Source organism: Diceros bicornis, chromosome 6 (assembly GCF_020826845.1).
Source record: "Diceros bicornis minor isolate mBicDic1 chromosome 6, mDicBic1.mat.cur, whole genome shotgun sequence".
In the NCBI taxonomy this organism is placed as follows: domain Eukaryota; kingdom Metazoa; phylum Chordata; class Mammalia; order Perissodactyla; family Rhinocerotidae; genus Diceros; species Diceros bicornis.
The window spans coordinates 34,332,200-34,344,486 of NC_080745.1; positions in this window are offsets into that span (position 1 = coordinate 34,332,200).

Below are 12,287 nucleotides of genomic sequence, written 5' to 3' on the forward strand. Positions count from 1 at the left end.
CTCACTTGACCCCTTCCACGTGGCCTACACATCTTGGTGGCAGAGGGACCTCTCAGCATTTTAACTGGCTTTTCTGGTTAAAAAAATCAGGTTAGGTGAAGTGCCTGGCATATCATAAATGTTGAATAAATGTCAGCTGTTATCATTAGCTTCCCAGTGGGGTCATTGGTCTTCCCAGCCCCATTCAAGAACAGCTCTGTAACCTTCTGCTTGAAGTGTGAGGATGCTGGGGCTAGGAGAGGATGGATGACTTGCTCTAGGCCACTCACTCACCTTGTTCCTGACAGCCTCATGCCCTCACAGATGGCCATCGTCCCCCTGCCGAGAGCCCTGAGCAGTGAGTTGGGTGAGGTGGTGAGGAGGGTGTGAGTGGACAGACCCAGGCAGAGAGAGGGTCTGCCAGAAGCCAGAGCCACAGACATGGCCCAAGGGACTCAAGAGACCAAGTGTCAGCTTGACATTTCACCAAGTGTGTGGCCTTGAGTAGAACACTGAACCGCTGTCATTGGAGAAGCACAGAGAACGATGGAAATGACAAAGATTCTCTCCTTGACCAAACTCTAGCCAGGCTCCTCTGAGCCCTTTTGCAGACTAGGCCTCAACCTTGTCCTATAAAGACCTGAACAAACACTAACATAGTTCCTAACAGCTCAAGGCCACATCCCTAGGATGACCCTGGCCACCTTAAAGGGCCTGCATAGGGAAATGCAAGGCTGCCAAAAGAACCATCGTTCTAGCCATCACAGAAGAGAGGGCCCCCACCTCCCAGCTCTGGAGGGAGGAGCCTGACCTCTATCAGCCAGCCAGCAAACCCAGAGAGGTCCACGTGGACCAACCTCCTTCCCAGTTTTTGCAATTTTTCACTTCCTTGACTCTGCAGGGTCTTCCCTGCTCACTCCCTCCCTAGGCTTTCATCTCCCGTTAAAAGGGCCAGTCACCTCTGTGCAAACTACAGTTGAGTTCAGCTCACACGGGACTCTTGTCCCTATTTGCAACAGTCATTATTGACTAAAATCTGCCCTCCCACCCCAGCTAGTGCCCGCTAGGTTCCTCTTCCACAGAGGCGTCTCAGGGCTGCTGTGAGTCTGGATGAGACACTCAGCCCGTTGTTGGGCATGGCCTTGCTCACTGGGCATCTCTGCCAGGTGTGCTGCACTGTCGCAGCTGACAAGGTGTTAGGACATATTCGTCACCTGAGCATCCCGCCTCCGCCTGGCCTGGAGCTGGACTGGCCACAGCCTACCCAGACGCTTGGGGCCCCAGAGATCCGTGGGCCCAGCACCCGAGGCCCTGCCAGGCAATGCAGCATCTCACTGGGCTTCTTGTCCTCTGAGCGCACTCCCTACCTTTATCAAGTGCCTGCCCCATACTGCCCATCAGGGCCCCAGGAGCATGGCCTTAGGGCTCTGCTGGCTCCAGAGGCTGAGGACCAGTGGGTATTTGGGACATTGAATGACAAAAAGGGGTAGAGGGCAGGAGCTGACATGCATTATACGCAAGCCAACCCCTGTGTGTGTGTGTGTGTGTGTGTGTGTGTGTGCGCGCGCGCGCGCGCGCGCGCGCGCGCGCGCGCGTGCACTGGAGTGGGAGGGATAAAGAGAAGTAGACTTGAACAGGGTTCTCCATGCATGATTCCCATGTTTCCTAGGGGGCAACTGGGATTAATTTCTGAACATCTGCCCTTCCCTCTCTCCTAAAATTAGCACCCCTTACCCCATACTCTGCTCTCTCGGGACGGGGGGGGGGGGTGGGGGGGGGTGGGGGGGTAAAGGCTTTGCTCAAACCTCAGCTCTTCAATTTAGTGGCGGCAAGACCTTGAGCAAGTTACTTAACATCTCCAAACGTTAGTTTCCTCATCTGTAAAAAGAGGAATAATAAATATCTACCTTGAGAGTGGATGTGAGCTTGTTTTAAGGCCTGAATAGTGCCTGGTACACAGTAGGTGTTAAATGATTGCTATTGTCATTATTTGTTCCTCATCACTATCCTCAAAAATATTTTCTCCTGCTGACTCAGTTCTTCCTCTTTTATAAATTATTACCAACAACAATAGAAAGAAATAAAAAGCACCCAGGGGCCGGCCTGGGGTTTGCAGGTTCCGATCCCGGACGTGGACAGATGCACCGGGTGTCAAGCCATGCTGTGGCGGCGTCCTACATGTAAAGTAGAGGAAGATAGGCACGGATGTTAGCCCAGGGCCAATCTTCCTCAGCAAAAAGAGGAGGATTGGCAATGGATGTTAGCTCAGGGCTGATCTTCCTCACACACACACACAAAAAAAGAAAAAGTACTCAGACATGTTTCACCATCTCCCAGCTCCTTGAGGCATTAACTCCTCACCATACTTCACTTACTGGAGGGTAGGTGAGCTCCTGAGGCTTTGGAGAAAATGCAGGGACCACGAAATGGGCCTCCATATACACTACTGGCAGGAATCTAATTTGTACAACCATTGCAGAACGTTATTTGTTCTGCAGTGTTTTTTGTTATTTGTTATTTGTTCCTCAGTATGTACTGAGGAATATTAAAATGTTGATATTCTTTGACCTCAAAATCCCAAGACCAGAAATCTATCCCCGGAAAATGATAAAATACATGAGGAAAAACATGAACACACATGAAGATTCAGAGTTTTTTGCATAAAAAGGTTGGTGTTACACTATTCAGAATAGCAAAAATTTGAAAGTTAATCTGAATGTCCCAATTTAATGGATAGTTAAGTAAATGTGATACCTCTGATTCAACCTTGAGGAAAAGAACCCAAAATTATAGCAGCAAGACAGAAGTTTAGGAGACATAAACTTCATATAACAAAGTCCAGAGATAAGTTGTCTGGGGCTAGTGTGACACCTCCCTGGTTATCAGGGATTCAGGCTATTTCTTTCCAGTTCTGCTGTCCTCAGTGAGTGGCTTTTACCTCATGCTCCAATATGACTACTTGAGTCTAGCCATCATATCTCCATTCCAGCTATCATGAAGGAGGAAGAAGCAAAGAAGGGTGCACACTCTCCCTTTATGAAATTGCACCTGACATTTCCACTTACCTTCCATTGGCCAGTCTTTACCACACAGCTACACCTTGCTGTAAGAGATTCCAGGAAAGACGAGAGATGTCTTTGCTTCTGGGAGGCCATGTGTCCCTCAAATAATTAGGTAGTGTATTACAAGGCAAGCAGGGGAGAAAGGTAATTGCCACAACATTTATGGGATGGGGTATTTTTTCTTTTATTTTAGCCTTTTATTATGGAAAATTACTAGTATATATAGAAGTAGAGTGAATAATATAAGGAACTGCCTTCTATCTATTGTCCAGATACAAAAATTATCAGCTCATGGCCAATCTCACTTAATTTATCCCTCTTCCATCCCTCAATTATTTAGAAGAAAATCCCAGACTTCGCATCATTTCCTCTGCAGATACTTTATCATATATCTCGAAAAGATCAGAATTCTTAAAAAAAAAAACATAATGCCAATATCCCGCCTACAAGTTTAATTATATCTTTAATATCTTTTTAACTATATCCTTAATTTCATCAAATATCAAATTGGTGTTCACATTTCTTCATTGTCTCCTAATTGTGTTTACTGTTTGTTCAAATCAAGATCTAAATGAGGTCCAGACAGTTAATTTTGATGAGGTCCAATTTATCAATTTTTCCTTTTGTGGTTCATGATTTTGGTGTCAAGTTTAAGAACTTTGACTACCTCTAGACTCTGACGGTTTTTTCTGATTTTTTTCCCAAAAGTTTTAGCATTTCATATTTTACATTGAAGTCTATGCTTCATTTTGAGCTAATTTTTGTGTGAGGTGCAAGGTTTAGGTTGAGGTTTATATTTTTGCCTGTAGATGGCCAATTGCTCCAACACCATTTGTTAAAAAGATCCTTTCCGCCATCGAATCGCTTTGCTCCTTGTAACAAATCAGTTGGAGGTGTATATGTATGTCTATTTCTGGGTTCTCTGTTCTGTTCCATTGATTACGAATCTCTCCCTTCGCCAATACCACATAGTCTTTATTACTATAGCTACGTAGGAGGCTGTAATATTGGGCAGCTTCCTACCTTACTCTTCTTTGTCGAGATTGTTTTCGCTATTCTAGGACCTGTGCCTGCATGTAAATTTTAGAATGAGCTTGTCTATGTCTACAAAAAAATCTTGTTTGGGATTTTGATAGAAATTATAAACCTATAGATCATTTTGGAGAGAATTGACGTCTCTACTATGCTGAGTCTTCCAATTCATGGACACAGTTTGTTTCTCCATTTATTTAGATCCTCTTTGATTTCTTTCATCAAAATTCTGTAATTTTCAACATAATGATCCTACATGTGTTTAGTTAAGTGACTATCTCAGCATTTTATTTTTTTAAGCTGTTGTAAATGGTGTTGGACTTTTAATTTCGGTGTCCGCACGTTCATTGTTAGTAGATATAAACGCCATTGATGTCTGTGGGTTGACCTTGTCTCCCGTGACCTTGCTGAAGTCACATATGATGGAAAATTATGCAGCTATCAAAACGATGTTTACATTACCCGTCTCTTTGCTCCATTCGGGGTGAATTCCTCCGGGCTAAACAGCTATGTCCCATAAGAGTCTATCCATTCTATTAAGTTCAATGATATATTATTCACTTTAAAAATATAAAAATCTAGTTTTACGTTTTTCACTGTTCTTGTTTTGCTTCTCCCTACTTAGGCTTCACAAATGTTTATTCTTTTTAAAAAATTGATTCCTGTGTTGATTAAGAGCCTAAACATACTTCTTTTAAAATATTTTTTTTCAGATTCATCTGCAGTGGATTCACTTCTTATTGTTGAATTTGTCTGTTTTCTTAGCATTAGATTTCTTCATTTGATTTGGAATGTTAGTTTCTAGGCTAGCTGTGAGTGGGAGGCTGGTTCGTGGTTTCTTTCTGTCTCCCTCCTGCTCACTACGCCCGTCTCAGGCTTCGCCCTCTGAGACCACAATCTGGGTTTTACGTGGGCATTGTGGGGCACCTGCTCCGTGCCCATACTGGGAAATCAGACAGAGAGGCCTGCCTTGGGTCCCTGTGGAGAACTCAGACGGGTGTCCTGCTACACCCTGTCCCACGACCTGCAGCTTCTCACAAGCTTTGGGGGCTTCTGACCCTGAGCCGGGGGCTCCTGCCCCTCTCACAGCTTTGGGGTTTCATTCCATTTCTGCACCACAAAAGTGTTTATCACGTTTTTGATTGTGACCCTGTCTTTTTGGGAGAGGGAGAGAGGAACATTTTAATTTTTAAAAAATGTTTTGCCTGTTATTACTGTGTTTCTGGAGCCAGGGGGCCCTCAAAGCATGAATGTAAAACTAACTTGACCAGAAGCCTTCATGACCCCTTCACTGCCTGCATTTTATATAAGGGGAAATTGAAGTTCAGTGGGCTCGAGGGGCTCGGTTATAAAATGACACACATGACTATTGACACCCAGACTCTAAAACCTTCAGATTGTTTTCTCCTATCTGGGCTCAGGGGAATCCTGCACCAGCGCAACAGGACACTCCCTGGGGGAGGCTACGGGCAAAGAGGAAGACTGAATAAAATAGAGATGGGGTCTGTGTGCAGTGGCGCCGGGCGGGGGGGGAGCGGGGAAGCGCAGCCAGGCATGTAAATCAACACACACACACACACACACACACACCCTTTCCCATTTCCGGCCCCTAACCCAATATGACTGGTGTCCTTATAAAAAGGAGAAATTTGGACATAGACATGCATACCGAGAGAACACCACGTGAAGATGAAGGCAGAGATTGGGGTGATGCTTCTACAAGCCAAGGAACATCAAAGATGTCAGCAAACTATCCGAAACCAGGAGAGAGGCATGGAACAGATTCTCTCTCACCACCCACAGAAGGAACTAACCCTGCTGACACCTTGATCTCAGACTTCTGGCCTCCGGAACTGTTAGACAATAAATTTCTGCTGTTTAAGCCATCCAGTTTGTGGTCCTTTGTTATGGCAGCCCTAGCAAACTAATACAGCAAGTCATCTCACCTCTCAGTCTCAGTTTTCTTGTCTGTAAAATGGGGATAATAATAGTACCCAACTGTGGCAAAGATAATGATGGTCTGCAGACATTCTCTTTGTTCCCCTACATTCCCAGCCCCTCTGCAACTGGGGAGGGGCCATGTGACTAGAGCTGGCCAGTGGCCTATGGGCTGAAGTGACATGAGTTACCTCTGCCAAAGCATAAGAGAGCCAGCATAGGACCCTGCAGCTGTCTTTCCCTCTGCCTCAACACCCGATCAGCTGGCCGAGCCACGAGATCAAGACTGCCCGGCTTGCTCGGTCACTGCATGAAGGAAAGTTGCCCTGGAGAGTCACATGGACCCACACCAGACTTTGTGTAAGTGGGAAATGAACCTTTGTTATGGTAGGTGCTGAGACTTTGGGGATTGTTTGTTACTGCAGCACAACCTAGCCTACGCTGACTAATACACTACGTCTAGGATTGTGGTGGGGATTAAATGGGTCAACACGTGTAAAGCAACTAAAGCAGTACCTGGTATATAGTTAGGGCTCAATAAATGTCAGCTTTCATACCAGCTGTGTGGCTGTAGGCAGGATGCTTGACCTCCCTGAGCCTCTGTTTCCTCACCTTCAAAATAGGAGCAATGACAGCATCTACTGTGGAGTTGTTGTGGGGATTAAATAAGGTACAGCTCATAAGTGCTCAGCCCAGGGGAGGTGAAGTGTGTTCGTTTTCCTCCCTCTGCTCCTCATTACAGCTGCCTGGTCAGTGTGCTTGCCTGCCTGTCTCTCTTTGAGGCTCCTCTGAGCACGACTTGGCCAGCGTCCACTGACCCTCCCCTTCCTCATGTGATGTATGGGGCCCCATTCTGCGGTGAAGTCATTGTTCAAAGCATCTGCTCTTTGTTTCATAAATCTTCCCACAGAGAGGCTGGAGGCCCACAGCTTCCCTCTGTCAGGTCTCGGATGGGGATTTATGCCCATGCAGACCAAGGATCACCCCATTGGCTGTGTGCTGGGCAGGCCGTCCTTCCCAGAGCTGGTCTGCCCAGGCCAAGGCTGTGGGCTTGCAGGACCTCGGCATTTCCATGGAGCAAGGCGATCGGCTTTCCTTGTGCTCGATTATCAGGAAGGCAAGACCTAGAGGATCTCCGCCATGTGCCAGGAGAGGGAATAAAGGGAAGAGGGGAGCATTAAGACGCCAATGAACCTGCAAACTGAGAGCTAGGAGCTGTAACCAAGCGCTGATGCCCACAGCTCAGCCGAGCTAGGAGCAAAGCAGGGACACGCAGACACGGCCGCGGCGAAGTGGCAGCCAGCCAAGTCAGAGAAAGATGTCAAGCCTTCTCTTTGATGTAAAAAAGGAATAGGAGTTAGATAAGGCCCTGATTGAGAACAGCTGGGTTTTAGTAAGTACTTAACTGACAACTGGACGTTTGCACTTATTTTTATAATGTGCTCTTGTCGTAGGTCTCACCTTAATTGGCCCTGGTGGTGTTGGCAGTGGTTCTCCCAGGATCCCCTGGCACTTTTAAATAACGAATGTCCAGTCCCCACTGCAAATCAACTGAACCAGTCTCTGAGGACAGGGGGAGGGCAGCAGTTCTCAAAGTGTAGACACAAGGCCAGCAGCCCCAGGGCACTTGTTAAAATGCAAATTCTCAGGCCCCACCCCTGACTTACCAAGTCAGAAACTCTGGAGTGGGGTCCAGAAATCTGTGTTTTAACAAGTCCTCCAGGAGAGTCTAATGCATAAGAAAGTGTGAGAACCAGGAGGTGATTTTAATGTGTGTCCAGAGTTGAAAACTATTGGGTTAGTTTAGGGAGTTCTAGTTTTTTTTTAAATAAGTAGTAAAAGGGTGAGTGTTGAATTTAGTGGCTTCTCTCTTCTCTGCTGAAGTTCAGAGTTCAGGATGAGGGTAGCTGGGCTCTACTCCTTGTAGGGGGAAGGGAACAATGACCTTTCCATTCTTTGAACATCTACTACATCCATATGTAAAATCAAGACAAAAATTACTGTCACAATTAATATTCCTGCCCACTCTGCTCGAACACCAACACGAATAACAGAAGAGGCCAGACCGAAACCTGCTCAGGGCTTCCTTGAGAAACTATTTTGAGACTCTACTGAAATGCGAAGAAGTCAAGCACAGGCTCCCTTAGCTGCGTCTCAGTGAGTTCCGTTTAAGCCACGTTCATGCCCTGCAAACATGAAGCCTTTCTCTTGGATTTTGGCACATTCTTCACAGTCCTGATCCTCAAGGAATTAATGTCTCATTTTGGAGCAATAGAATAGTGTGGGAAGTGGGTGGAGTGGGAATTTCCAGGAGTCACAGGTGTTTCTAAATCTTTTTTTTTTTTTTTTGTGAGGAAGATCAGCCCCAAGCTAACATCCGTGCCAATCCTCCTCTTTTTGCTGAGGAAGACCGGTTCTGAGCCAAGATCTATTGGCAATCCTCCTCCTTTTTTTCCCCAAAGCCCCAGTAGATAGTTGTACGTCATAGTTGCACATCCTTCTAGTTGCTGTATGTGGGTCGCGGCCTCAGCATGGCCCGAGAAGCGGTGCGTCGGTGCGTGCCCGGGATCCGAACCTGGCAGCCAGTAGTGGAGCGCGCGCACTTAACCGCTAAGACACAGGGCCGGCCCCACAGGTGTTTCTCATTCACCTCTTTCTCTCATTCTCAGTCTAACATTCCTGTCTGCCCTTCCTGACGCTCTGTCTAGCAACAGTCACTCTGCTTTGTCTTGGTCACCAGAATTTAACACCCATGTTGGTGTTTTCAAGTGGAGGTTGAAAACCCGGAGGTCAGCATCCTTCCGGGTTAGACCAACTGGAGGATGGAGTCTGGCTGGAACTCTGTAACTCGTCTGCTTCCGCATCTGGAAGGAGGTGTGTGTGTGTCTGTGTCTGTGTGTGTGTCTGTGTGTGTGTGTGTGTGTGTGTCTGGGTCTGGGTCTGGGTAGGGGACCAACTACAACATGTCCCTTGATCCTGTTCTCTTCCCACGTCTTGAGAAATCTGTGACCCAGTTGAGCCAGCTCCTGCTTAGTGAGGGAGCACAGGAGAGGATGGAAACCAAGGGCAGGCGGACACCTGCCAGAGGCTGCTGTTGGCTCCAATGGGCATGTGTCTCCCTGGCCATCCCTCTAGTTTTCTGAACCCATCAGTCAGTCACGTGTACAGGCTTGCCCCCCAGATGCTCCCCACCCTCCTCTTTCCTGTCTATCTCTGCCTCTCAGGGCTCCGGCTGCCAATCCTTGGCTTCTTCCGAGTTTGCTGGGCTAAGGGCAATGTCTTGGATTTATTAAAATTAGCCCATATTGGGGCCAGATGCTTCACAGCCAATGAGGAGATCAGGACGAAGTGAAGAACCAAATGGAACCAAAGAGGCCTAGGGATGAACGACAGTCTCTTCCTGGGTCTGACGGAAAAGTCGCCTTTCCTGGTAGGGGGTCTGCTCCGTCTCTGTTCCCAAACCAAACATTTGCTTATGCATTTCTGTAAACTTCCGCGTCTCACTCTGCGGCCAGCAGGCCAGCGTTTGCTGGGCTGTTTCTTCCAAGCCCTCTTTGTGGACAGGAGAGAGGAGGACAGAACTCCAGAGTCCTGGCAAGTGTGAGCCGAAGGCCCTGCAGGAAGTCGGTGAGCGAGCCCTGGCCTTGTGGGGGAGAGCTGGCAGGGACAGCTTCCCGGCTGGGTAGGCAGAGGAAGTGGGCAAATGCTCAGGCTTTTCTCCTTCCTAATTGTAAGAGGTTTTTTTTTTTTTTTTCGAGGAAGATTAGCCCTGAGCTAACATCCATTGCCAATCCTCCTCTTTGTTGCTGAGGAAGACTGGCCCTGGGCTAACATCCGTGCCCATCTTCCTCTACTTATACGGGACGCCGCCACAGCACGGCTTGACAGGCAGTGGGTTGGTCCGCACCCAGGATCTGAACTTGTGGACCCCGGGCTACCAAAGCGGAGTGCACGAACTTAACCGCTGCGCCACCGGACCAGCCCCTGCAAGAGTTATTTTAATAATCCTAACAATAGTCAGTCACGATAATCCTAGTAACGGTAATGATAAATCACTGTGAGGCATTAAACTAGGAACTTCCCATGGATCTTCTCATTTAGAGCCTCTCCACGCGAGCGCGGGCTTTGCATTGTTATTATCCTCATTTGTACTTGAAGACGAAAACTCAGAGAGGTCTCCAGGAATAAGGGCTATAATTGGGATTTGAACTCGGGCAGCCTGACTCCAGAGGCTGTGCTCTTAAATGCTGTGTGACAGATACAAGGAACACGTTTGTTAAAGAAATTCCCCGTGGCCTAGTGGTTAAGTTCTGCATGCTCCGCTTCGGTGGCCTGAGTTTAGTTCCTAGGCATGGGCCTACACTACTCATCAAGCCGTGGTATGGCAGCCTCCCACATACAAAATAGAGGAAGATTGGCACAGATGTTAGCTCAGGGCAAATCTTCCTCAGCAAAAAAAAAAAAAAAAAAAAAATTCAGACAAGTAATTTCCTGTCAACATTTGATTTGTCTTTCCAATCATTTCTCTGTACAAATATATTCACACTATAGAGAATACTTAATTTTATGTAAATAGAGTCATATGGTGCTTGTTTTATAGACTACTTTTGTCATTTATATATTCTAAGCCTCTTTGTTGTAGAAAGTCTTCTGCATGATCATTTTAACGGCTGCAGAGTATTCCATCATACGTGTAACCATAATTTATTTGACTAATCCCCTATTACTCAACACTTAAGTGGTTTTCTGGTTTTTCACTATTATAAACAACATTTAATGTTTAAGAATATTAAATCTTAACATTCAGCCACAGTTATTTCCTTAAGATAAATTCCTGTACTGGATTTGCTGGATGAAACTGTATGGAAGATGTTAAAGTGTTTGATACATGTTACCAAACTTTCCTCCAAAAGTCTCCCATCAGATAAATGGATGTTTCTCCACACCTTCACCAGCGCTGGGTTTTACTATTTTTAAAACATTGTTGCCAATTTAAGAGGTCATTGTTGTTTGGGTTTGCATTTCTTGGCTCTGCTGAGTTTGAGCTTTATTCCTATGTTTATCAGGGGCTCGGATCCGGAGGGCAACAGGAGACCTTTCCTCTAGGACACGTGACATTTCCCTGCCTTAGCTCTGCGCCACAGACTTCGAAAGCCAAGTTCTAAAGAGTCTCTGGTCCTGCTGCCTCTTTCTTGGCCAGGTCAGGATCCCATGAGCACTGTTCACAGAGGCAGATGATATCGCAGGGATTGCCCAAGATCCCAGACAACCCAGCTGACAAATAAGTTCCTTATTTGTCCTGTCCTCAAGGAAAGGGACAAGAGTGCTGAAGGCCACGAGCACGTGGGTGTCCTCCCAATGGTGGCACTGCTGTTCTGAGGTCAAGCTCTGGAGGCAGAGACCTGGGTTTGCAACCTGGATCTGCCCTCCCTCCACCTCTCCAAGCCTTAGTTTCCTCATCAGTAAAATGGGTGATCATCAAGTGCCCATTTCACAGGGTTGGGTGATAATGCGTGGAAGGCACAGGGCACAGTGCCTAACAGACAGTATGTGCTCAATAAATCTTCATCATTAGGATGATCATTTGGTTGTGGGAATCTGAAGGGTTTTGAGAGAGATTTTCAGTGAGAAACAATATTACAAATGTTCACTGGCTTAAAATGTTCATGGATACACAACCAATCTTGTCACTTCCTGGAAGAAAGGCCAGTAGAAATCTATTTTGCTGTCTTTATTCCCACCTCTGACCGGGCTCTTAACATAATAGCTAACATTTATGAGCACTTACTCTGTGCCGGGCCCCTCATACATATTACTTTACCTAATCCTTACAATAACGGCATGAGGTGGAGGTGGATACCATCAGTATCCTCATTTTACAGATGAGGAAACTGTGGCACAGACAGGTTGAGTACTTTGCCCAAGGTCACGCAGTGAGGAAGCGGGCAGAGCCAGGATTTGAGAACAGGTAGGCTGGCTCCACATGCCACACCGTTATCCTCCAGGTGACACAATTGCTGACATTTGCAAAGATGGCGGGATCTCTGTGTATTTGGAAAAAAATGCCCAATCTCACTTAAATCCTGCTTCAGTTTATGCTCCAAGAGGTCACATATGGCACTGCCAGGGCTCTGCCATCGGCCTCTGGGAAAAGACACAGAGGGGTGGACTCGGAGCCCTCCAGGCTCTACCGCTTTATGCCTCTCTGCTGGATCCTGCCCAGGGGATTCAATGATGGGAAGTTGTGGCCGAGTTGCGCAGTGAGCCATCTCCTGC